Source organism: Schistocerca serialis, chromosome 2, assembly GCF_023864345.2.
Source record: "Schistocerca serialis cubense isolate TAMUIC-IGC-003099 chromosome 2, iqSchSeri2.2, whole genome shotgun sequence".
Taxonomy (NCBI): Eukaryota; Metazoa; Arthropoda; class Insecta; order Orthoptera; family Acrididae; genus Schistocerca; species Schistocerca serialis.
This window is the reverse complement of record NC_064639.1, coordinates 1068766622-1068785911: the sequence shown is the minus strand read 5'-3', so window position 1 is coordinate 1068785911 and position 19290 is coordinate 1068766622. Positions and strand designations below refer to the sequence as shown.

Genomic DNA, 19290 nt, shown 5'->3' with positions numbered 1-19290 from the left:
TGTCATTACACGTATGGTCCTCAGGAAGTGTTTGCGTGGCTAATGAAGCAACCAAGTAGGCTGGAAGTGGAAGGAGCACCTTCGAGTGTAGCGAGAATTCTTGCCAGTATTCGTACATGAAGTGATGTCGAAGGATCAGGTAATCAAAATCGCGAAACAGCCACTTTCGTATGGCGGATGCTTTGTGCTGGAAGCAACCTAGCTATGAGAACAGCTATGGACACAGAGTACTATCGAAAACTGCGTGCTGACACAGAACGCTACGTAGTGGGCGGATTGTTCGTGACACGATAACATTTGCACTTCACACGGTCGAAATACTGTCACACAACTCAAGCAGCTCTTTCAGCATTCACATACACTGGTGTTCAGCACAGCGCATGTTGTAGGTGTCAGATTAAGAAACCTCTTTGAGAATATGGTCCAGCTAGGATGCTGCAACTAGCAAGTGCGGCAAGATCTCAGTAGGTGGCGGGGTGCAGACTTGCTTACTTGTGCGGCCTGTTGGTCAAGGTGTATGATTCCTGCTTTGGGTGCAGGAGGTCCCGGGTTCAAATCCCGGACAGGCCCTACTTTTCACTTTCGCGACAACCCAGCACTACGATAAACTTGCGAGTCTCTGAAAGTAAGCCATGCAGCAGGACAAACTGCATGTCGGGCCACCGGCCCATGAGACTCTCAGGTGCGTCTTATGGAAAGCAATCTACGTGGCAGGATTAAGCCGTCTCCGCTTACTTATATCTATACGTAAAGACTGGCACGTACAACGATTCTATTCGTTCCCCAGGAACTAGTACATCGCATGCAAGTTTGGTAAATGCATGCGCATGCAGCACAAAAAAGGGTGAGATGTCTTTCCTGCGGGGAGGAACAGCTGAGGTCGTCTTCTCGCAGTTGAACCCCTTACGTCCCGTTATTAATCCTAGTAGCAAAAGCATAAGCATTTGGAGCGCTCCCCATTCACGTGTGGACTGCTATTAACATTTTGCATTTCATGATCCTAGTTAAATTTCTGCACATACAATTCCAACCACCGGCTCGTACACATTTCTAGAAACGATCGCAAAACACAGCGTCAGGTTCCACCGAGACTCGAACTCGGATCGCTGGATTCAAAGTCCAGAGTGCTAAACATTACACCATGGAACCGAATGCCTGTAGCGCTCTTAAATTCAGTGGTATCATGTAATTAAGCCCATAAGATGCGATGTCATTACACGTATGGTCCTCAGGAAGTGTTTGCGTGGCTAATGAAGCAACCAAGTAGGCTGGAAGTGGAAGGAGCACCTTCGAGTGTAGCGAGAATTCTTGCCAGTATTCGTACATGAAGTGATGTCGAAGGATCAGGTAATCAAAATCGCGAAACAGCCACTTTCGTATGGCGGATGCTTTGTGCTGGAAGCAACCTAGCTATGAGAACAGCTATGGACACAGAGTACTATCGAAAACTGCGTGCTGACACAGAACGCTACGTAGTGGGCGGATTGTTCGTGACACGATAACATTTGCACTTCACACGGTCGAAATACTGTCACACAACTCAAGCAGCTCTTTCAGCATTCACATACACTGGTGTTCAGCACAGCGCATGTTGTAGGTGTCAGATTAAGAAACCTCTTTGAGAATATGGTCCAGCTAGGATGCTGCAACTAGCAAGTGCGGCAAGATCTCAGTAGGTGGCGGGGTGCAGACTTGCTTACTCGTGCGGCCTGTTGGTCAAGGTGTATGATTCCTGCTTTGGGTGCAGGAGGTCCCGGGTTCAAATCTCGGACAGGCCCTACTTTTCACTTTCGCGACAACCCAGCACTACGATAAACTTGCGAGTCTCTGAAAGTAAGCCATGCAGCAGGACAAACTGCATGTCGGGCCACCGGCCCATGAGACTCTCAGGTGCGTCTTATGGAAAGCAATCTACGTGGCAGGATTAAGCCGTCTCCGCTTACTTATATCTATACGTAAAGACTGGCACGTACAACGATTCTATTCGTTCCCCAGGAACTAGTACATCGCATGCAAGTTTGGTAAATGCATGCGCATGCAGCACCCAAAACGGTGAGATGTCTTTCCTGCGGGGAGGAACAGCTGAGGTCGTCTTCTCGCAGTTGAACCCCTTACGTCCCGTTATTAATCCTAGTAGCAAAAGCATAAGCATTTGGAGCGCTCCCCATTCACGTGTGGACTGCTATTAACATTTTGCATTTCATGATCCTAGTTAAATTTCTGCACATACAATTCCAACCACGGGCTCGTACACATTTCTAGAAACGATCGCAAAACACAGCGTCAGGTTCCACCGAGACTCGAACTCGGATCGCTGGATTCAAAGTCCAGAGTGCTAACCATTACACCATGGAACCGAATGCCTGTAGCGCTCTTAAATTCAGTGGTATCATGTAATTAAGCCCATAAGATGCGATGTCATTACACGTATGGTCCTCAGGAAGTGTTTGCGTGGCTAATGAAGCAACCAAGTAGGCTGGAAGTGGAAGGAGCACCTTCGAGTGTAGCGAGAATTCTTGCCAGTATTCGTACATGAAGTGATGTCGAAGGATCAGGTAATCAAAATCGCGAAACAGCCACTTTCGTATGGCGGATGCTTTGTGCTGGAAGCAACCTAGCTATGAGAACAGCTATGGACACAGAGTACTATCGAAAACTGCGTGCTGACACAGAACGCTACGTAGTGGGCGGATTGTTCGTGACACGATAACATTTGCACTTCACACGGTCGAAATACTGTCACACAACTCAAGCAGCTCTTTCAGCATTCACATAAACTGGTGTTCAGCACAGCGCATGTTGTAGGTGTCAGATTAAGAAACCTCTTTGAGAATATGGTCCAGCTAGGATGCTGCAACTAGCAAGTGCGGCAAGATCTCAGTAGGTGGCGGGGTGCAGACTTGCTTACTTGTGCGGCCTGTTGGTCAAGGTGTATGATTCCTGCTTTGGGTGCAGGAGGTCCCGGGTTCAAATCCCGGACAGGCCCTACTTTTCACTTTCGCGACAACCCAGCACTACGATAAACTTGCGAGTCTCTGAAAGTAAGCCATGCAGCAGGACAAACTGCATGTCGGGCCACCGGCCCATGAGACTCTCAGGTGCGTCTTATGGAAAGCAATCTACGTGGCAGGATTAAGCCGTCTCCGCTTACTTATATCTATACGTAAAGACTGGCACGTACAACGATTCTATTCGTTCCCCAGGAACTAGTACATCGCATGCAAGTTTGGTAAATGCATGGCATGCAGCACCCAAAACGGTGAGATGTCTTTCCTGCGGGGAGGAACAGCTGAGGTCGTCTTCTCGCAGTTGAACCCCTTACGTCCCGTTATTAATCCTAGTAGCAAAAGCATAAGCATTTGTAGCGCTCCCCATTCACGTGTGGACTGCTATTAACATTTTGCATTTCATGATCCTAGTTAAATTTCTGCACATACAATTCCAACCACGGGCTCGTACACATTTCTAGAAACGATCGCAAAGCACAGCGTCAGGTTCCACCGAGACTCGAACTCGGATCGCTGGATTCAAAGTCCAGAGTGCTAACCATTACACCATGGAACCGAATTCCTGTAGCGCTCTTAAATTCAGTGGTATCATGTAATTAAGCCCATAAGATGCGATGTCATTACACGTATGGTCCTCAGGAAGTGTTTGCGTGGCTAATGAAGCAACCAAGTAGGCTGGAAGTGGAAGGAGCACCTTCGAGTGTAGCGAGAATTCTTGCCAGTATTCGTACATGAAGTGATGTCGAAGGATCAGGTAATCAAAATCGCGAAACAGCCACTTTCGTATGGCGGATGCTTTGTGCTGGAAGCAACCTAGCTATGAGAACAGCTATGGACACAGAGTACTATCGAAAACTGCGTGCTGACACAGAACGCTACGTAGTGGGCGGATTGTTCGTGACACGATAACATTTGCACTTCACACGGTCGAAATACTGTCACACAACTCAAGCAGCTCTTTCAGCATTCACATACACTGGTGTTCAGCACAGCGCATGTTGTAGGTGTCAGATTAAGAAACCTCTTTGAGAATATGGTCCAGCTAGGATGCTGCAACTAGCAAGTGCGGCAAGATCTCAGTAGGTGGCGGGGTGCAGACTTGCTTACTTGTGCGGCCTGTTGGTCAAGGTGTATGATTCCTGCTTTGGGTGCAGGAGGTCCCGGGTTCAAATCCCGGACAGGCCCTACTTTTCACTTTCGCGACAACCCAGCACTACGATAAACTTGCGAGTCTCTGAAAGTAAGCCATGCAGCAGGACAAACTGCATGTCGGGCCACCGGCCCATGAGACTCTCAGGTGCGTCTTATGGAAAGCAATCTACGTGGCAGGATTAAGCCGTCTCCGCTTACTTATATCTATACGTAAAGACTGGCACGTACAACGATTCTATTCGTTCCCCAGGAACTAGTACATCGCATGCAAGTTTGGTAAATGCATGCGCATGCAGCACCCAAAACGGTGAGATGTCTTTCCTGCGGGGAGGAACAGCTGAGGTCGTCTTCTCGCAGTTGAACCCCTTACGTCCCGTTATTAATCCTAGTAGCAAAAGCATAAGCATTTGGAGCGCTCCCCATTCACGTGTGGACTGCTATTAACATTTTGCATTTCATGATCCTAGTTAAATTTCTGCACATACAATTCCAACCACCGGCTCGTACACATTTCTAGAAACGATCGCAAAACACAGCGTCAGGTTCCACCGAGACTCGAACTCGGATCGCTGGATTCAAAGTCCAGAGTGCTAACCATTACACCATGGAACCGGATGCCTGTAGCGCTCTTAAATTCAGTGGTATCATGTAATTAAGCCCATAAGATGCGATGTCATTACACGTATGGTCCTCAGGAAGTGTTTGCGTGGCTAATGAAGCAACCAAGTAGGCTGGAAGTGGAAGGAGCACCTTCGAGTGTAGCGAGAATTCTTGCCAGTATTCGTACATGAAGTGATGTCGAAGGATCAGGTAATCAAAATCGCGAAACAGCCACTTTCGTATGGCGGATGCTTTGTGCTGGAAGCAACCTAGCTATGAGAACAGCTATGGACACAGAGTACTATCGAAAACTGCGTGCTGACACAGAACGCTACGTAGTGGGCGGATTGTTCGTGACACGATAACATTTGCACTTCACACGGTCGAAATACTGTCACACAACTCAAGCAGCTCTTTCAGCATTCACATACACTGGTGTTCAGCACAGCGCATGTTGTAGGTGTCAGATTAAGAAACCTCTTTGAGAATATGGTCCAGCTAGGATGCTGCAACTAGCAAGTGCGGCAAGATCTCAGTAGGTGGCGGGGTGCAGACTTGCTTACTTGTGCGGCCTGTTGGTCAAGGTGTATGATTCCTGCTTTGGGTGCAGGAGGTCCCGGGTTCAAATCCCGGACAGGCCCTACTTTTCACTTTCGCGACAACCCAGCACTACGATAAACTTGCGAGTCTCTGAAAGTAAGCCATGCAGCAGGACAAACTGCATGTCGGGCCACCGGCCCATGAGACTCTCAGGTGCGTCTTATGGAAAGCAATCTACGTGGCAGGATTAAGCCGTCTCCGCTTACTTATATCTATACGTAAAGACTGGCACGTACAACGATTCTATTCGTTCCCCAGGAACTAGTACATCGCATGCAAGTTTGGTAAATGCATGCGCATGCAGCACCCAAAACGGTGAGATGTCTTTCCTGCGGGGAGGAACAGCTGAGGTCGTCTTCTCGCAGTTGAACCCCTTACGTCCCGTTATTAATCCTAGTAGCAAAGGCATAAGCATTTGGAGCGCTCCCCATTCACGTGTGGACTGCTATTAACATTTTGCATTTCATGATCCTAGTTAAATTTCTGCACATACAATTCCAACCACCGGCTCGTACACATTTCTAGAAACGATCGCAAAACACAGCGTCAGGTTCCACCGAGACTCGAACTCGGATCGCTGGATTCAAAGTCCAGAGTGCTAACCATTACACCATGGAACCGAATGCCTGTAGAGCTCTTAAATTCAGTGGTATCTTGTAATTAAGCCCATAAGATGCGATGTCATTACACGTATGGTCCTCAGGAAGTGTTTGCGTGGCTAATGAAGCAACCAAGTAGGCTGGAAGTGGAAGGAGCACCTTCGAGTGTAGCGAGAATTCTTGCCAGTATTCGTACATGAAGTGATGTCGAAGGATCAGGTAATCAAAATCGCGTAACAGCCACTTTCGTATGGCGGATGCTTTGTGCTGGAAGCAACCTAGCTATGAGAACAGCTATGGACACAGAGTACTATCGAAAACTGCGTGCTGACACAGAACGCTACGTAGTGGGCGGATTGTTCGAGACACGATAACATTTGCACTTCACACGGTCGAAATACTGTCACACAACTCAAGCAGCTCTTTCAGCATTCACATACACTGGTGTTCAGCACAGCGCATGTTGTAGGTGTCAGATTAAGAAACCTCTTTGAGAATATGGTCCAGCTAGGATGCTGCAACTAGCAAGTGCGGCAAGATCTCAGTAGGTGGCGGGGTGCAGACTTGCTTACTTGTGCGGCCTGTTGGTCAAGGTGTATGATTCCTGCTTTGGGTGCAGGAGGTCCCGGGTTCAAATCCCGGACAGGCCCTACTTTTCACTTTCGCGACAACCCAGCACTACGATAAACTTGCGAGTCTCTGAAAGTAAGCCATGCAGCAGGACAAACTGCATGTCGGGCCACCGGCCCATGAGACTCTCAGGTGCGTCTTATGGAAAGCAATCTACGTGGCAGGATTAAGCCGTCTCCGCTTACTTATATCTATACGTAAAGACTGGCACGTACAACGATTCTATTCGTTCCCCAGGAACTAGTACATCGCATGCAAGTTTGGTAAATGCATGCGCATGCAGCACCCAAAACGGAGAGATGTCTTTCCTGCGGGGAGGAACAGCTGAGGTCGTCTTCTCGCAGTTGAACCCCTTACGTCCCGTTATTAATCCTAGTAGCAAAAGCATAAGCATTTGGAGCGCTCCCGATTCACGTGTGGACTGCTATTAACATTTTGCATTTCATGATCCTAGTTAAATTTCTGCACATACAATTCCAACCACGGGCTCGTACACATTTCTAGAAACGATCGCAAAACACAGCGTCAGGTTCCACCGAGACTCGAACTCGGATCGCTGGATTCAAAGTCCAGAGTTCTAACCATTACACCATGGAACCGGATGCCTGTAGCGCTCTTAAATTCCGTGGTATCATGTATTTAAGCCCATAAGATGCGATGTCATTACACGTATGGTCCTCAGGAAGTGTTTGCGTGGCTAATGAAGCAACCAAGTAGGCTGGAAGTGGAAGGAGCACCTTTGAATGTAGCGAGAATTCTTGCCAGTATTCGTACATGAAGTGATGTCGAAGGATCAGGTAATCAAAATCGCGAAACAGCCACTTTCGTATGGCGGATGCTTTGTGCTGGAAGCAGCCTAGCTATGAAAACAGCTATGGACACAGAGTACTGTCGAAAACGGCGTGCTGACACAGAACGCTACGTAGTGGGCGGATTGTTCGTGACACGATAACATTTGCACTACACACGGTCGAAATACTGTCACACAACTCAAGCAGCTCTTTCAGCATTCACATACACTGGTGTTCAGCACAGCGCATGTTGTAGGTGTCAGATTAAGAAACCTCTTTGAGAATATGGTCCAGCTAGGATGCTGCAAGTAGCAAGTGCGGCAAGATCTCAGTAGGTGGCGGGGTGCAGACTTGCTTACTTGTGCGGCCTGTTGGTCTAGGGGTATGATTCCTGCTTTGGGTGCAGGAGGTCCCGGGTTCAAATCCCGGACAGGCCCTACTTTTCACTTTCGCGACAACCCAGCACTACGATAAACTTGCGAGTCTCTGAAAGTAAGCCATGCAGCAGGACGAACTGCATGTCGGGCCACCGGCCCATGAGACTCTCAGGTGCGTCTTATGGAAAGCAATCTACGTGGCAGGATTAAGCCGTCTCCGCTTACTTATATCTATACGTAAAGACTGGCACGTACAACGATTCTATTCGTTCCCCAGGAACTAGTACATCGCATGCAAGTTTGGTAAATGCATGCGCATGCAGCACCCAAAACGGTGAGATGTCTTTCCTGCGGGGAGGAACAGCTGAGGTCGTCTTCTCGCAGTTGAACCCCTTACGTCCCGTTATTAATCCTAGTAGCAAAAGCATAAGCATTTGGAGCGCTCCCCATTCACGTGTGGACTGCTATTAACATTTTGCATTTCATGATCCTAGTTAAATTTCTGCACATACAATTCCAACCACCGGCTCGTACACATTTCTAGAAACGATCGCAAAACACAGCGTCAGGTTCCACCGAGACTCGAACTCGGATCGCTGGATTCAAAGTCCAGAGTGCTAACCATTACACCATGGAACCGGATGCCTGTAGCGCTCTTAAATTCAGTCGTATCATGTAATTAAGCCCATAAGATGCGATGTCATTACACGTATGGTCCTCAGGAAGTGTTTGCGTGGCTAATGAAGCAACCAAGTAGGCTGGAAGTGGAAGGAGCACCTTCGAATGTAGCGAGAATTCTTGCCAGTATTCGTACATGAAGTGATGTCAAAGGATCAGGTAATCAAAATCGCGAAACAGCCACTTTCGTATGGCGGATGCTTTGTGCTGGAAGCAGCCTAGCTATGAAAACAGCTATGGACACAGAGTACTGTCGAAAACTGCGTGCTGACACAGAACGCTACGTAGTGGGCGGATTGTTCGTGACACGATAACATTTGCACTACACACGGTCGAAATACTGTCACACAACTCAAGCAGCTCTTTCAGCATTCACATACACTGGTGTTCAGCACAGCGCATGTTGTAGGTGTCAGATTAAGAAACCTCTTTGAGAATATGGTCCAGCTAGGATGCTGCAAGTAGCAAGTGCGGCAAGATCTCAGTAGGTGGCGGGGTGCAGACTTGCTTACTTGTGCGGCCTGTTGGTCTAGGGGTATGATTCCTGCTTTGGGTGCAGGAGGTCCCGGGTTCAAATCCCGGACAGGCCCTACTTTTCACTTTCGCGACAACCCAGCACTACGATAAACTTGCGAGTCTCTGAAAGTAAGCCATGCAGCAGGACAAACTGCATGTCGGGCCACCGGCCCATGAGACTCTCAGGTGCGTCTTATGGAAAGCAATCTACGTGGCAGGATTAAGCCGTCTCCGCTTACTTATATCTATACGTAAAGACTGGCACGTACAACGATTCTATTCGTTCCCCAGGAACTAGTACATCGCATGCAAGTTTGGTAAATGCATGCGCATGCAGCACCCAAAACGGTGAGATGTCTTTCCTGCGGGGAGGAACAGCTGAGGTCGTCTTCTCGCAGTTGAACCCCTTACGTCCCGTTATTAATCCTAGTAGCAAAAGCATAAGCATTTGGAGCGCTCCCGATTCACGTGTGGACTGCTATTAACATTTTGCATTTCATGATCCTAGTTAAATTTCTGCACATACAATTCCAACCACGGGCTCGTACACATTTCTAGAAACGATCGCAAAACACAGCGTCAGGTTCCACCGAGACTCGAACTCGGATCGCTGGATTCAAAGTCCAGAGTGCTAACCATTACACCATGGAACCGGATGCCTGTAGCGCTCTTAAATTCCGTGGTATCATGTATTTAAGCCCATAAGATGCGATGTCATTACACGTATGGTCCTCAGGAAGTGTTTGCGTGGCTAATGAAGCAACCAAGTAGGCTGGAAGTGGAAGGAGCACCTTTGAATGTAGCGAGAATTCTTGCCAGTATTCGTACATGAAGTGATGTCGAAGGATCAGGTAATCAAAATCGCGAAACAGCCACTTTCGTATGGCGGATGCTTTGTGCTGGAAGCAGCCTAGCTATGAAAACAGCTATGGACACAGAGTACTGTCGAAAACGGCGTGCTGACACAGAACGCTACGTAGTGGGCGGATTGTTCGTGACACGATAACATTTGCACTACACACGGTCGAAATACTGTCACACAACTCAAGCAGCTCTTTCAGCATTCACATACACTGGTGTTCAGCACAGCGCATGTTGTAGGTGTCAGATTAAGAAACCTCTTTGAGAATATGGTCCAGCTAGGATGCTGCAAGTAGCAAGTGCGGCAAGATCTCAGTAGGTGGCGGGGTGCAGACTTGCTTACTTGTGCGGCCTGTTGGTCTAGGGGTATGATTCCTGCTTTGGGTGCAGGAGGTCCCGGGTTCAAATCCCGGACAGGCCCTACTTTTCACTTTCGCGACAACCCAGCACTACGATAAACTTGCGAGTCTCTGAAAGTAAGCCATGCAGCAGGACGAACTGCATGTCGGGCCACCGGCCCATGAGACTCTCAGGTGCGTCTTATGGAAAGCAATCTACGTGGCAGGATTAAGCCGTCTCCGCTTACTTATATCTATACGTAAAGACTGGCACGTACAACGATTCTATTCGTTCCCCAGGAACTAGTACATCGCATGCAAGTTTGGTAAATGCATGCGCATGCAGCACCCAAAACGGTGAGATGTCTTTCCTGCGGGGAGGAACAGCTGAGGTCGTCTTCTCGCAGTTGAACCCCTTACGTCCCGTTATTAATCCTAGTAGCAAAAGCATAAGCATTTGGAGCGCTCCCCATTCACGTGTGGACTGCTATTAACATTTTGCATTTCATGATCCTAGTTAAATTTCTGCACATACAATTCCAACCAACGGCTCGTACACATTTCTAGAAACGATCGCAAAACACAGCGTCAGGTTCCACCGAGACTCGAACTCGGATCGCTGGATTCAAAATCCAGAGTGCTAACCATTACACCATGGAACCGGATGCCTGTAGCGCTCTTAAATTCAGTGGTATCATGTAATTAAGCCCATAAGATGCGATGTCATTACACGTATGGTCCTCAGGAAGTGTTTGCGTGGCTAATGAAGCAACCAAGTAGGCTGGAAGTGGAAGGAGCACCTTCGAATGTAGCGAGAATTCTTGCCAGTATTCGTACATGAAGTGATGTCGAAGGATCAGGTAATCAAAATCGCGAAACAGCCACTTTCGTATGGCGGATGCTTTGTGCTGGAAGCAGCCTAGCTATGAAAACAGCTATGGACACAGAGTACTGTCGAAAACGGCGTGCTGACACAGAACGCTACGTAGTGGGCGGATTGTTCGTGACACGATAACATTTGCACTACACACGGTCGAAATACTGTCACACAACTCAAGCAGCTCTTTCAGCATTCACATACACTGGTGTTCAGCACAGCGCATGTTGTAGGTGTCAGATTAAGAAACCTCTTTGAGAATATGGTCCAGCTAGGATGCTGCAAGTAGCAAGTGCGGCAAGATCTCAGTAGGTGGCGGGGTGCAGACTTGCTTACTTGTGCGGCCTGTTGGTCTAGGGGTATGATTCCTGCTTTGGGTGCAGGAGGTCCCGGGTTCAAATCCCGGACAGGTCCTACTTTTCACTTTCGCGACAACCCAGCACTACGATAAACTTGCGAGTCTCTGAAAGTAAGCCATGCAGCAGGACAAACTGCATGTCGGGCCACCGGCCCATGAGTCTCTCAGGTGCGTCTTATGGAAAGCAATCTACGTGGCAGGATTAAGCCGTCTCCGCTTACTTATATCTATACGTAAAGACTGGCACGTACAACGATTCTATTCGTTCCCCAGGAACTAGTACATCGCATGCAAGTTTGGTAAATGCATGCGCATGCAGCACCCAAAACGGTGAGATGTCTTTCCTGCGGGGAGGAACAGCTGAGGTCGTCTTCTCGCAGTTGAACCCCTTACGTCCCGTTATTAATCCTAGTAGCAAAAGCATAAGCATTTGGAGCGCTCCCCATTCACGTGTGGACTGCTATTAACATTTTGCATTTCATGATCCTAGTTAAATTTCTGCACATACAATTCCAACCACCGGCTCGTACACATTTCTAGAAACGATCGCAAAACACAGCGTCAGGTTCCACCGAGACTCGAACTCGGATCGCTGGATTCAAAGTCCAGAGTGCTAATCATTACACCATGGAACCGGATGCCTGTAGCGCTCTTAAATTCCGTGGTATCATGTAATTAAGCCCATAAGATGCGATGTCATTACACGTATGGTCCTCAGGAAGTGTTTGCGTGGCTAATGAAGCAACCAAGTAGGCTGGAAGTGGAAGGAGCACCTTCGAATGTAGCGAGAATTCTTGCCAGTATTCGTACATGAAGTGATGTCGAAGGATCAGGTAATCAAAATCGCGAAACAGCCACTTTCGTATGGCGGATGCTTTGTGCTGGAAGCAGCCTAGCTATGAAAACAGCTATGGACACAGAGTACTGTCGAAAACTGCGTGCTGACACAGAACGCTACGTAGTGGGCGGATTGTTCGTGACGCGATAACATTTGCACTACACACTTTCGAAATACTGTCACACAACTCAAGCAGCTCTTTCAGCATTCACATACACTGGTGTTCAGCACAGCGCATGTTGTAGGTGTCAGATTAAGAAACCTCTTTGAGAATATGGTCCAGCTAGGATGCTGCAACTAGCAAGTGCGGCAAGATCTCAGTAGGTGGCGGGGTGCAGACTTGCTTACTTGTGCGGCCTGTTGGTCTAGGGGTATGATTCCTGCTTTGGGTGCAGGAGGTCCCGGGTTCAAATCCCGGACAGGCCCTACTTTTCACTTTCGCGACAACCCAGCACTACGATAAACTTGCGAGTCTCTGAAAGTAAGCCATGCAGCAGGACAAACTGCATGTCGGGCCACCGGCCCATGAGACTCTCAGGTGCGTCTTATGGAAAGCAATCTACGTGGCAGGATTAAGCCGTCTCCGCTTACTTATATCTATACGTAAAGACTGGCACGTACAACGATTCTATTCGTTCCCCAGGAACTAGTACATCGCATGCAAGTTTGGTAAATGCATGCGCATGCAGCACCCAAAACGGTGAGATGTCTTTCCTGCGGGGAGGAACAGCTGAGGTCGTCTTCTCGCAGTTGAACCCCTTACGTCCCGTTATTAATCCTAGTAGCAAAAGCATAAGCATTTGGAGCGCTCCCCATTCACGTGTGGACTGCTATTAACATTTTGCATTTCATGATCCTAGTTAAATTTCTGCACATACAATTCCAACCACCGGCTCGTACACATTTCTAGAAACGATCGCAAAACACAGCGTCAGGTTCCACCGAGACTCGAACTCGGATCGCTGGATTCAAAGTCCAGAGTGCTAACCATTACACCATGGAACCGGATGCCTGTAGCGCTCTTAAATTCAGTGGTATCATGTAATTAAGCCCATAAGATGCGATGTCATTACACGTATGGTCCTCAGGAAGTGTTTGCGTGGCTAATGAAGCAACCAAGTAGGCTGGAAGTGGAAGGAGCACCTTCGAATGTAGCGAGAATTCTTGCCAGTATTCGTACATGAAGTGATGTCAAAGGATCAGGTAATCAAAATCGCGAAACAGCCACTTTCGTATGGCGGATGCTTTGTGCCGGAAGCAGCCTAGCTATGAAAACAGCTATGGACACAGAGTACTGTCGAAAACTGCGTGCTGACACAGAACGCTACGTAGTGGGCGGATTGTTCGTGACACGATAACATTTGCACTACACACGGTCGAAATACTGTCACACAACTCAAGCAGCTCTTTCAGCATTCACATACACTGGTGTTCAGCACAGCGCATGTTGTAGGTGTCAGATTAAGAAACCTCTTTGAGAATATGGTCCAGCTAGGATGCTGCAAGTAGCAAGTGCGGCAAGATCTCAGTAGGTGGCGGGGTGCAGACTTGCTTACTTGTGCGGCCTGTTGGTCTAGGGGTATGATTCCTGCTTTGGGTGCAGGAGGTCCCGGGTTCAAATCCCGGACAGGCCCTACTTTTCACTTTCGCGACAACCCAGCACTACGATAAACTTGCGAGTCTCTGAAAGTAAGCCATGCAGCAGGACAAACTGCATGTCGGGCCACCGGCCCATGAGACTCTCAGGTGCGTCTTATGGAAAGCAATCTACGTGGCAGGATTAAGCCGTCTCCGCTTACTTATATCTATACGTAAAGACTGGCACGTACAACGATTCTATTCGTTCCCCAGGAACTAGTACATCGCATGCAAGTTTGGTAAATGCATGCGCATGCAGCACCCAAAACGGTGAGATGTCTTTCCTGCGGGGAGGAACAGCTGAGGTCGTCTTCTCGCAGTTGAACCCCTTACGTCCCGTTATTAATCCTAGTAGCAAAAGCATAAGCATTTGGAGCGCTCCCCATTCACGTGTGGACTGCTATTAACATTTTGCATTTCATGATCCTAGTTAAATTTCTGCACATACAATTCCAACCACGGGCTCGTACACATTTCTAGAAACGATCGCAAAACACAGCGTCAGGTTCCACCGAGACTCGAACTCGGATCGCTGGATTCAAAGTCCAGAGTGCTAACCATTACACCATGGAACCAGATGCCTGTAGCGCTCTTAAATTCAGTGGTATCATGTAATTAAGCCCATAAGATGCGATGTCATTACACGTATGGTCCTCAGGAAGTGTTTGCGTGGCTAATGAAGCAACCAAGTAGGCTGGAAGTGGAAGGAGCACCTTCGAATGTAGCGAGAATTCTTGCCAGTATTCGTACATGAAGTGATGTCGAAGGATCAGGTAATCAAAATCGCGAAACAGCCACTTTCGTATGGCGGATGCTTTGTGCTGGAAGCAGCCTAGCTATGAAAACAGCTATGGACACAGAGTACTGTCGAAAACTGCGTGCTGACACAGAACGCTACGTAGTGGGCGGATTGTTCGTGACACGATAACATTTGCACTACACACGGTCGAAATACTGTCACACAACTCAAGCAGCTCTTTCAGCATTCACATACACTGGTGTTCAGCACAGCGCATGTTGTAGGTGTCAGATTAAGAAACCTCTTTGAGAATATGGTCCAGCTAGGATGCTGCAAGTAGCAAGTGCGGCAAGATCTCAGTAGGTGGCGGGGTGCAGACTTGCTTACTTGTGCGGCCTGTTGGTCTAGGGGTATGATTCCTGCTTTGGGTGCAGGAGGTCCCGGGTTCAAATCCCGGACAGGCCCTACTTTTCACTTTCGCGACAACCCAGCACTACGATAAACTTGCGAGTCTCTGAAAGTAAGCCATGCAGGAGGACAAACTGCATGACGGGCCACCGGCCCATGAGACTCTCAGGTGCGTCTTATGGAAAGCAATCTACGTGGCAGGATTAAGCCGTCTCCGCTTACTTATATCTATACGTAAAGACTGGCACGTACAACGATTCTATTCGTTCCCCAGGAACTAGTACATCGCATGCAAGTTTGGTAAATGCATGCGCATGCAGCACCCAAAACGGTGAGATGTCTTTCCTGCGGGGAGGAACAGCTGAGGTCGTCTTCTCGCAGTTGAACCCCTTACGTCCCGTTATTAATCCTAGTAGCAAAAGCATAAGCATTTGGAGCGCTCCCCATTCACGTGTGGACTGCTATTAACATTTTGCATTTCATGATCCTAGTTAAATTTCTGCACATACAATTCCAACCACCGGCTCGTACACATTTCTAGAAACGATCGCAAAACACAGCGTCAGGTTCCACCGAGACTCGAACTCGGATTGCTGGATTCAAAGTCCAGAGTGCTAACCATTACACCATGTAACCAGATGCCTGTAGCGCTCTTAAATTCAGTGGTATCATGTAATTAAGCCCATAAGATGCGATGTCATTACACGTATGGTCCTCAGGAAGTGTTTGCGTGGCTAATGAAGCAACCAAGTAGGCTGGAAGTGGAAGGAGCACCTTCGAATGTAGCGAGAATTCTTGCCAGTATTCGTACATGAAGTGATGTCGAAGGATCAGGTAATCAAAATCGCGAAACAGCCACTTTCGTATGGCGGATGCTTTGTGCTGGAAGCAGCCTAGCTATGAAAACAGCTATGGACACAGAGTACTGTCGAAAACTGCGTGCTGACACAGAACGCTACGTAGTGGGCGGATTGTTCGTGACACGATAACATTTGCACTACACACGGTCGAAATACTGTCACACAACTCAAGCAGCTCTTTCAGCATTCACATACACTGGTGTTCAGCACAGCGCATGTTGTAGGTGTCAGATTAAGAAACCTCTTTGAGAATATGGTCCAGCTAGGATGCTGCAAGTAGCAAGTGCGGCAAGATCTCAGTAGGTGGCGGGGTGCAGACTTGCTTACTTGTGCGGCCTGTTGGTCTAGGGGTATGATTCCTGCTTTGGGTGCAGGAGGTCCCGGGTTCAAATCCCGGACAGGCCCTACTTTTCACTTTCGCGACAACCCAGCACTACGATAAACTTGCGAGTCTCTGAAAGTAAGCCATGCAGCAGGACAAACTGCATGTCGGGCCACCGGCCCATGAGACTCTCAGGTGCGTCTTATGGAAAGCAATCTACGTGGCAGGATTAAGCCGACTCCGCTTACTTATATCTATACGTAAAGACTGGCACGTACAACGATTCTATTCGTTCCCCAGGAACTAGTACATCGCATGCAAGTTTGGTAAATGCATGCGCATGCAGCACCCAAAACGGTGAGATGTCTTTCCTGCGGGGAGGAACAGCTGAGGTCGTCTTCTCGCAGTTGAACCCCTTACGTCCCGTTATTAATCCTAGTAGCAAAAGCATAAGCATTTGGAGCGCTCCCCATTCACGTGTGGACTGCTATTAACATTTTGCATTTCATGATCCTAGTTAAATTTCTGCACATACAATTCCAACCACCGGCTCGTACACATTTCTAGAAACGATCGCAAAACACAGCGTCAGGTTCCACCGAGACTCGAACTCGGATCGCTGGATTCAAAGTCCAGAGTGCTAACCATTACACCATGGAACCGGATGCCTGTAGCGCTCTTAAATTCCGTGGTATCATGTAATTAAGCCCATAAGATGCGATGTCATTACACGTATGGTCCTCAGGAAGTGTTTGCGTGGCTAATGAAGCAACCAAGTAGGCTGGAAGTGGAAGGAGCACCTTTGAATGTAGCGAGAATTCTTGCCAGTATTCGTACATGAAGTGATGTCGAAGGATCAGGTAATCAAAATCGCGAAACAGCCACTTTCGTATGGCGGATGCTTTGTGCTGGAAGCAGCCTAGCTATGAAAACAGCTATGGACACAGAGTACTGTCGAAAACTGCGTGCTGACACAGAACGCTACGTAGTGGGCGGATTGTTCGTGACACGATAACATTTGCACTACACACGGTCGAAATACTGTCACACAACTCAAGCAGCTCTTTCAGCATTCACATACACTGGTGTTCAGCACAGCGCATGTTGTAGGTGTCAGATTAAGAAACCCCTTTGAGAATATGGTCCAGCTAGGATGCTGCAAGTAGCAAGTGCGGCAAGATCTCAGTAGGTGGCGGGGTGCAGACTTGCTTACTTGTGCGGCCTGTTGGTCTAGGGGTATGATTCCTGCTTTGGGTGCAGGAGGTCCCGGGTTCAAATCCCGGACAGGCCCTACTTTTCACTTTCGCGACAACCCAGCACTACGATAAACTTGCGAGTCTCTGAAAGTAAGCCATGCAGCAGGACAAACTGCATGTCGGGCCACCGGCCCATGAGACTCTCAGGTGCGTCTTATGGAAAGCAATCTACGTGGCAGGATTAAGCCGTCTCCGCTTACTTATATCTATACGTAAAGACTGGCACGTACAACGATTCTATTCGTTCCCCAGGAACTAGTACATCGCATGCAAGTTTGGTAAATGCATGCGCATGCAGCACCCAAAACGGTGAGATGTCTTTCCTGCGGGGAGGAACAGCTGAGGTCGTCTTCTCGCAGTTGAACCCCTTACGTCCCGTTATTAATCCTAGTAGCAAAAGCATAAGCATTTGGAGCGCTCCCCATTCACGTGTGGACTGCTATTAACATTTTGCATTTCATGATCCTAGTTAAATTTCTGCACATACAATTCCAACCACCGGCTCGTACACATTTCTAGAAACGATCGCAAAACACAGCGTCAGGTTCCACCGAGACTCGAACTCGGATCGCTGGATTCAAAGTCCAGAGTGCTAACCATTACACCATGGAACCGGATGCCTGTAGCGCTCTTAAATTCCGTGGTATCATGTAATTAAGCCCATAAGATGCGATGTCATTACACGTATGGTCCTCAGGAAGTGTTTGCGTGGCTAATGAAGCAACCAAGTAGGCTGGAAGTGGAAGGAGCACCTTTGAATGTAGCGAGAATTCTTGCCAGTATTCGTACATGAAGTGATGTCGAAGGATCAGGTAATCAAAATCGCGAAACAGCCACTTTCGTATGGCGGATGCTTTGTGCTGGAAGCAGCCTAGCTATGAAAACAGCTATGGACACAGAGTACTGTCGAAAACTGCGTGCTGACACAGAACGCTACGTAGTGGGCGGATTGTTCGTGACACGATAACATTTGCACTACACACGGTCGAAATACTGTCACACAACTCAAGCAGCTCTTTCAGCATTCACATACACTGGTGTTCAGCACAGCGCATGTTGTAGGTGTCAGATTAAGAAACCCCTTTGAGAATATGGTCCAGCTAGGATGCTGCAAGTAGCAAGTGCGGCAAGATCTCAGTAGGTGGCGGGGTGCAGACTTGCTTACTTGTGCGGCCTGTTGGTCTAGGGGTATGATTCCTGCTTTGGGTGCAGGAGGTCCCGGGTTCAAATCCCGGACAGGCCCTACTTTTCACTTTCGCGACAACCCAGCACTACGATAAACTTGCGAGTCTCTGAAAGTAAGCCATGCAGCAGGACAAACTGCATGTCGGGCCACCGGCCCATGAGACTCTCAGGTGCGTCTTATGGAAAGCAATCTACGTGGCAGGATTAAGCCGACTCCGCTTACTTATATCTATACGTAAAGACTGGCACGTACAACGATTCTATTCGTTCCCCAGGAACTAGTACATCGCATGCAAGTTTGGTAAATGCATGCGCATGCAGCACCCAAAACGGTGAGATGTCTTTCCTGCGGGGAGGAACAGCTGAGGTCGTCTTCTCGCAGTTGAACCCCTTACGTCCCGTTATTAATCCTAGTAGCAAAAGCATAAGCATTTGGAGCGCTCCCCATTCACGTGTGGACTGCTATTAACATTTTGCATTTCATGATCCTAGTTAAATTTCTGCACATACAATTCCAACCACCGGCTCGTACACATTTCTAGAAACGATCGCAAAACACAGCGTCAGGTTCCACCGAGACTCGAACTCGGATCGCTGGATTCAAAGTCCAGAGTGCTAACCATTACACCATGGAACCGGATGCCTGTAGCGCTCTTAAA

The 19290-nt window shown here is 48.3% G+C and overlaps 26 non-coding genes across 26 annotated transcripts; 10 read left to right on the top strand and 16 right to left on the bottom strand.

Moving 5' to 3' along the window:
* Positions 1-1077: 1077 nt before the first annotated feature.
* Trnaq-uug (transfer RNA glutamine (anticodon UUG)) lies at positions 1078-1149 on the bottom strand. Its single transcript has one exon. It is a non-coding gene; the product is annotated as a tRNA-Gln (tRNA).
* A 1136-nt stretch (positions 1150-2285) lies between these two features.
* Positions 2286-2357, bottom strand: Trnaq-uug (transfer RNA glutamine (anticodon UUG)). The gene has a single exon. It is a non-coding gene; the product is annotated as a tRNA-Gln (tRNA).
* Positions 2358-3492: 1135 nt separating this feature from the next.
* Trnaq-uug (transfer RNA glutamine (anticodon UUG)) lies at positions 3493-3564 on the bottom strand. Its single transcript has one exon. It is a non-coding gene; the product is annotated as a tRNA-Gln (tRNA).
* Positions 3565-4700: 1136 nt separating this feature from the next.
* Positions 4701-4772, bottom strand: Trnaq-uug (transfer RNA glutamine (anticodon UUG)). Its single transcript has one exon. It is a non-coding gene; the product is annotated as a tRNA-Gln (tRNA).
* A 1136-nt stretch (positions 4773-5908) lies between these two features.
* Trnaq-uug (transfer RNA glutamine (anticodon UUG)) lies at positions 5909-5980 on the bottom strand. The gene has a single exon. It is a non-coding gene; the product is annotated as a tRNA-Gln (tRNA).
* Positions 5981-7116: 1136 nt separating this feature from the next.
* Positions 7117-7188, bottom strand: Trnaq-uug (transfer RNA glutamine (anticodon UUG)). Its single transcript has one exon. It is a non-coding gene; the product is annotated as a tRNA-Gln (tRNA).
* Positions 7189-7745: 557 nt separating this feature from the next.
* Positions 7746-7817, top strand: Trnap-ugg (transfer RNA proline (anticodon UGG)). The gene has a single exon. It is a non-coding gene; the product is annotated as a tRNA-Pro (tRNA).
* Positions 7818-8324: 507 nt separating this feature from the next.
* Trnaq-uug (transfer RNA glutamine (anticodon UUG)) lies at positions 8325-8396 on the bottom strand. The gene has a single exon. It is a non-coding gene; the product is annotated as a tRNA-Gln (tRNA).
* A 557-nt stretch (positions 8397-8953) lies between these two features.
* Positions 8954-9025, top strand: Trnap-ugg (transfer RNA proline (anticodon UGG)). Its single transcript has one exon. It is a non-coding gene; the product is annotated as a tRNA-Pro (tRNA).
* Positions 9026-9532: 507 nt separating this feature from the next.
* Positions 9533-9604, bottom strand: Trnaq-uug (transfer RNA glutamine (anticodon UUG)). Its single transcript has one exon. It is a non-coding gene; the product is annotated as a tRNA-Gln (tRNA).
* Positions 9605-10161: 557 nt separating this feature from the next.
* Trnap-ugg (transfer RNA proline (anticodon UGG)) lies at positions 10162-10233 on the top strand. The gene has a single exon. It is a non-coding gene; the product is annotated as a tRNA-Pro (tRNA).
* Positions 10234-10740: 507 nt separating this feature from the next.
* Positions 10741-10812, bottom strand: Trnaq-uug (transfer RNA glutamine (anticodon UUG)). Its single transcript has one exon. It is a non-coding gene; the product is annotated as a tRNA-Gln (tRNA).
* Positions 10813-11369: 557 nt separating this feature from the next.
* On the top strand, positions 11370-11441 carry Trnap-ugg (transfer RNA proline (anticodon UGG)). Its single transcript has one exon. It is a non-coding gene; the product is annotated as a tRNA-Pro (tRNA).
* A 507-nt stretch (positions 11442-11948) lies between these two features.
* Positions 11949-12020, bottom strand: Trnaq-uug (transfer RNA glutamine (anticodon UUG)). Its single transcript has one exon. It is a non-coding gene; the product is annotated as a tRNA-Gln (tRNA).
* A 557-nt stretch (positions 12021-12577) lies between these two features.
* Trnap-ugg (transfer RNA proline (anticodon UGG)) lies at positions 12578-12649 on the top strand. Its single transcript has one exon. It is a non-coding gene; the product is annotated as a tRNA-Pro (tRNA).
* Positions 12650-13156: 507 nt separating this feature from the next.
* Positions 13157-13228, bottom strand: Trnaq-uug (transfer RNA glutamine (anticodon UUG)). Its single transcript has one exon. It is a non-coding gene; the product is annotated as a tRNA-Gln (tRNA).
* A 557-nt stretch (positions 13229-13785) lies between these two features.
* Trnap-ugg (transfer RNA proline (anticodon UGG)) lies at positions 13786-13857 on the top strand. Its single transcript has one exon. It is a non-coding gene; the product is annotated as a tRNA-Pro (tRNA).
* A 507-nt stretch (positions 13858-14364) lies between these two features.
* On the bottom strand, positions 14365-14436 carry Trnaq-uug (transfer RNA glutamine (anticodon UUG)). Its single transcript has one exon. It is a non-coding gene; the product is annotated as a tRNA-Gln (tRNA).
* Positions 14437-14993: 557 nt separating this feature from the next.
* Positions 14994-15065, top strand: Trnap-ugg (transfer RNA proline (anticodon UGG)). Its single transcript has one exon. It is a non-coding gene; the product is annotated as a tRNA-Pro (tRNA).
* A 507-nt stretch (positions 15066-15572) lies between these two features.
* Trnaq-uug (transfer RNA glutamine (anticodon UUG)) lies at positions 15573-15644 on the bottom strand. The gene has a single exon. It is a non-coding gene; the product is annotated as a tRNA-Gln (tRNA).
* Positions 15645-16201: 557 nt separating this feature from the next.
* On the top strand, positions 16202-16273 carry Trnap-ugg (transfer RNA proline (anticodon UGG)). The gene has a single exon. It is a non-coding gene; the product is annotated as a tRNA-Pro (tRNA).
* A 507-nt stretch (positions 16274-16780) lies between these two features.
* Positions 16781-16852, bottom strand: Trnaq-uug (transfer RNA glutamine (anticodon UUG)). The gene has a single exon. It is a non-coding gene; the product is annotated as a tRNA-Gln (tRNA).
* A 557-nt stretch (positions 16853-17409) lies between these two features.
* On the top strand, positions 17410-17481 carry Trnap-ugg (transfer RNA proline (anticodon UGG)). Its single transcript has one exon. It is a non-coding gene; the product is annotated as a tRNA-Pro (tRNA).
* A 507-nt stretch (positions 17482-17988) lies between these two features.
* Trnaq-uug (transfer RNA glutamine (anticodon UUG)) lies at positions 17989-18060 on the bottom strand. Its single transcript has one exon. It is a non-coding gene; the product is annotated as a tRNA-Gln (tRNA).
* A 557-nt stretch (positions 18061-18617) lies between these two features.
* Trnap-ugg (transfer RNA proline (anticodon UGG)) lies at positions 18618-18689 on the top strand. Its single transcript has one exon. It is a non-coding gene; the product is annotated as a tRNA-Pro (tRNA).
* Positions 18690-19196: 507 nt separating this feature from the next.
* On the bottom strand, positions 19197-19268 carry Trnaq-uug (transfer RNA glutamine (anticodon UUG)). The gene has a single exon. It is a non-coding gene; the product is annotated as a tRNA-Gln (tRNA).
* Positions 19269-19290: the final 22 nt, after the last annotated feature.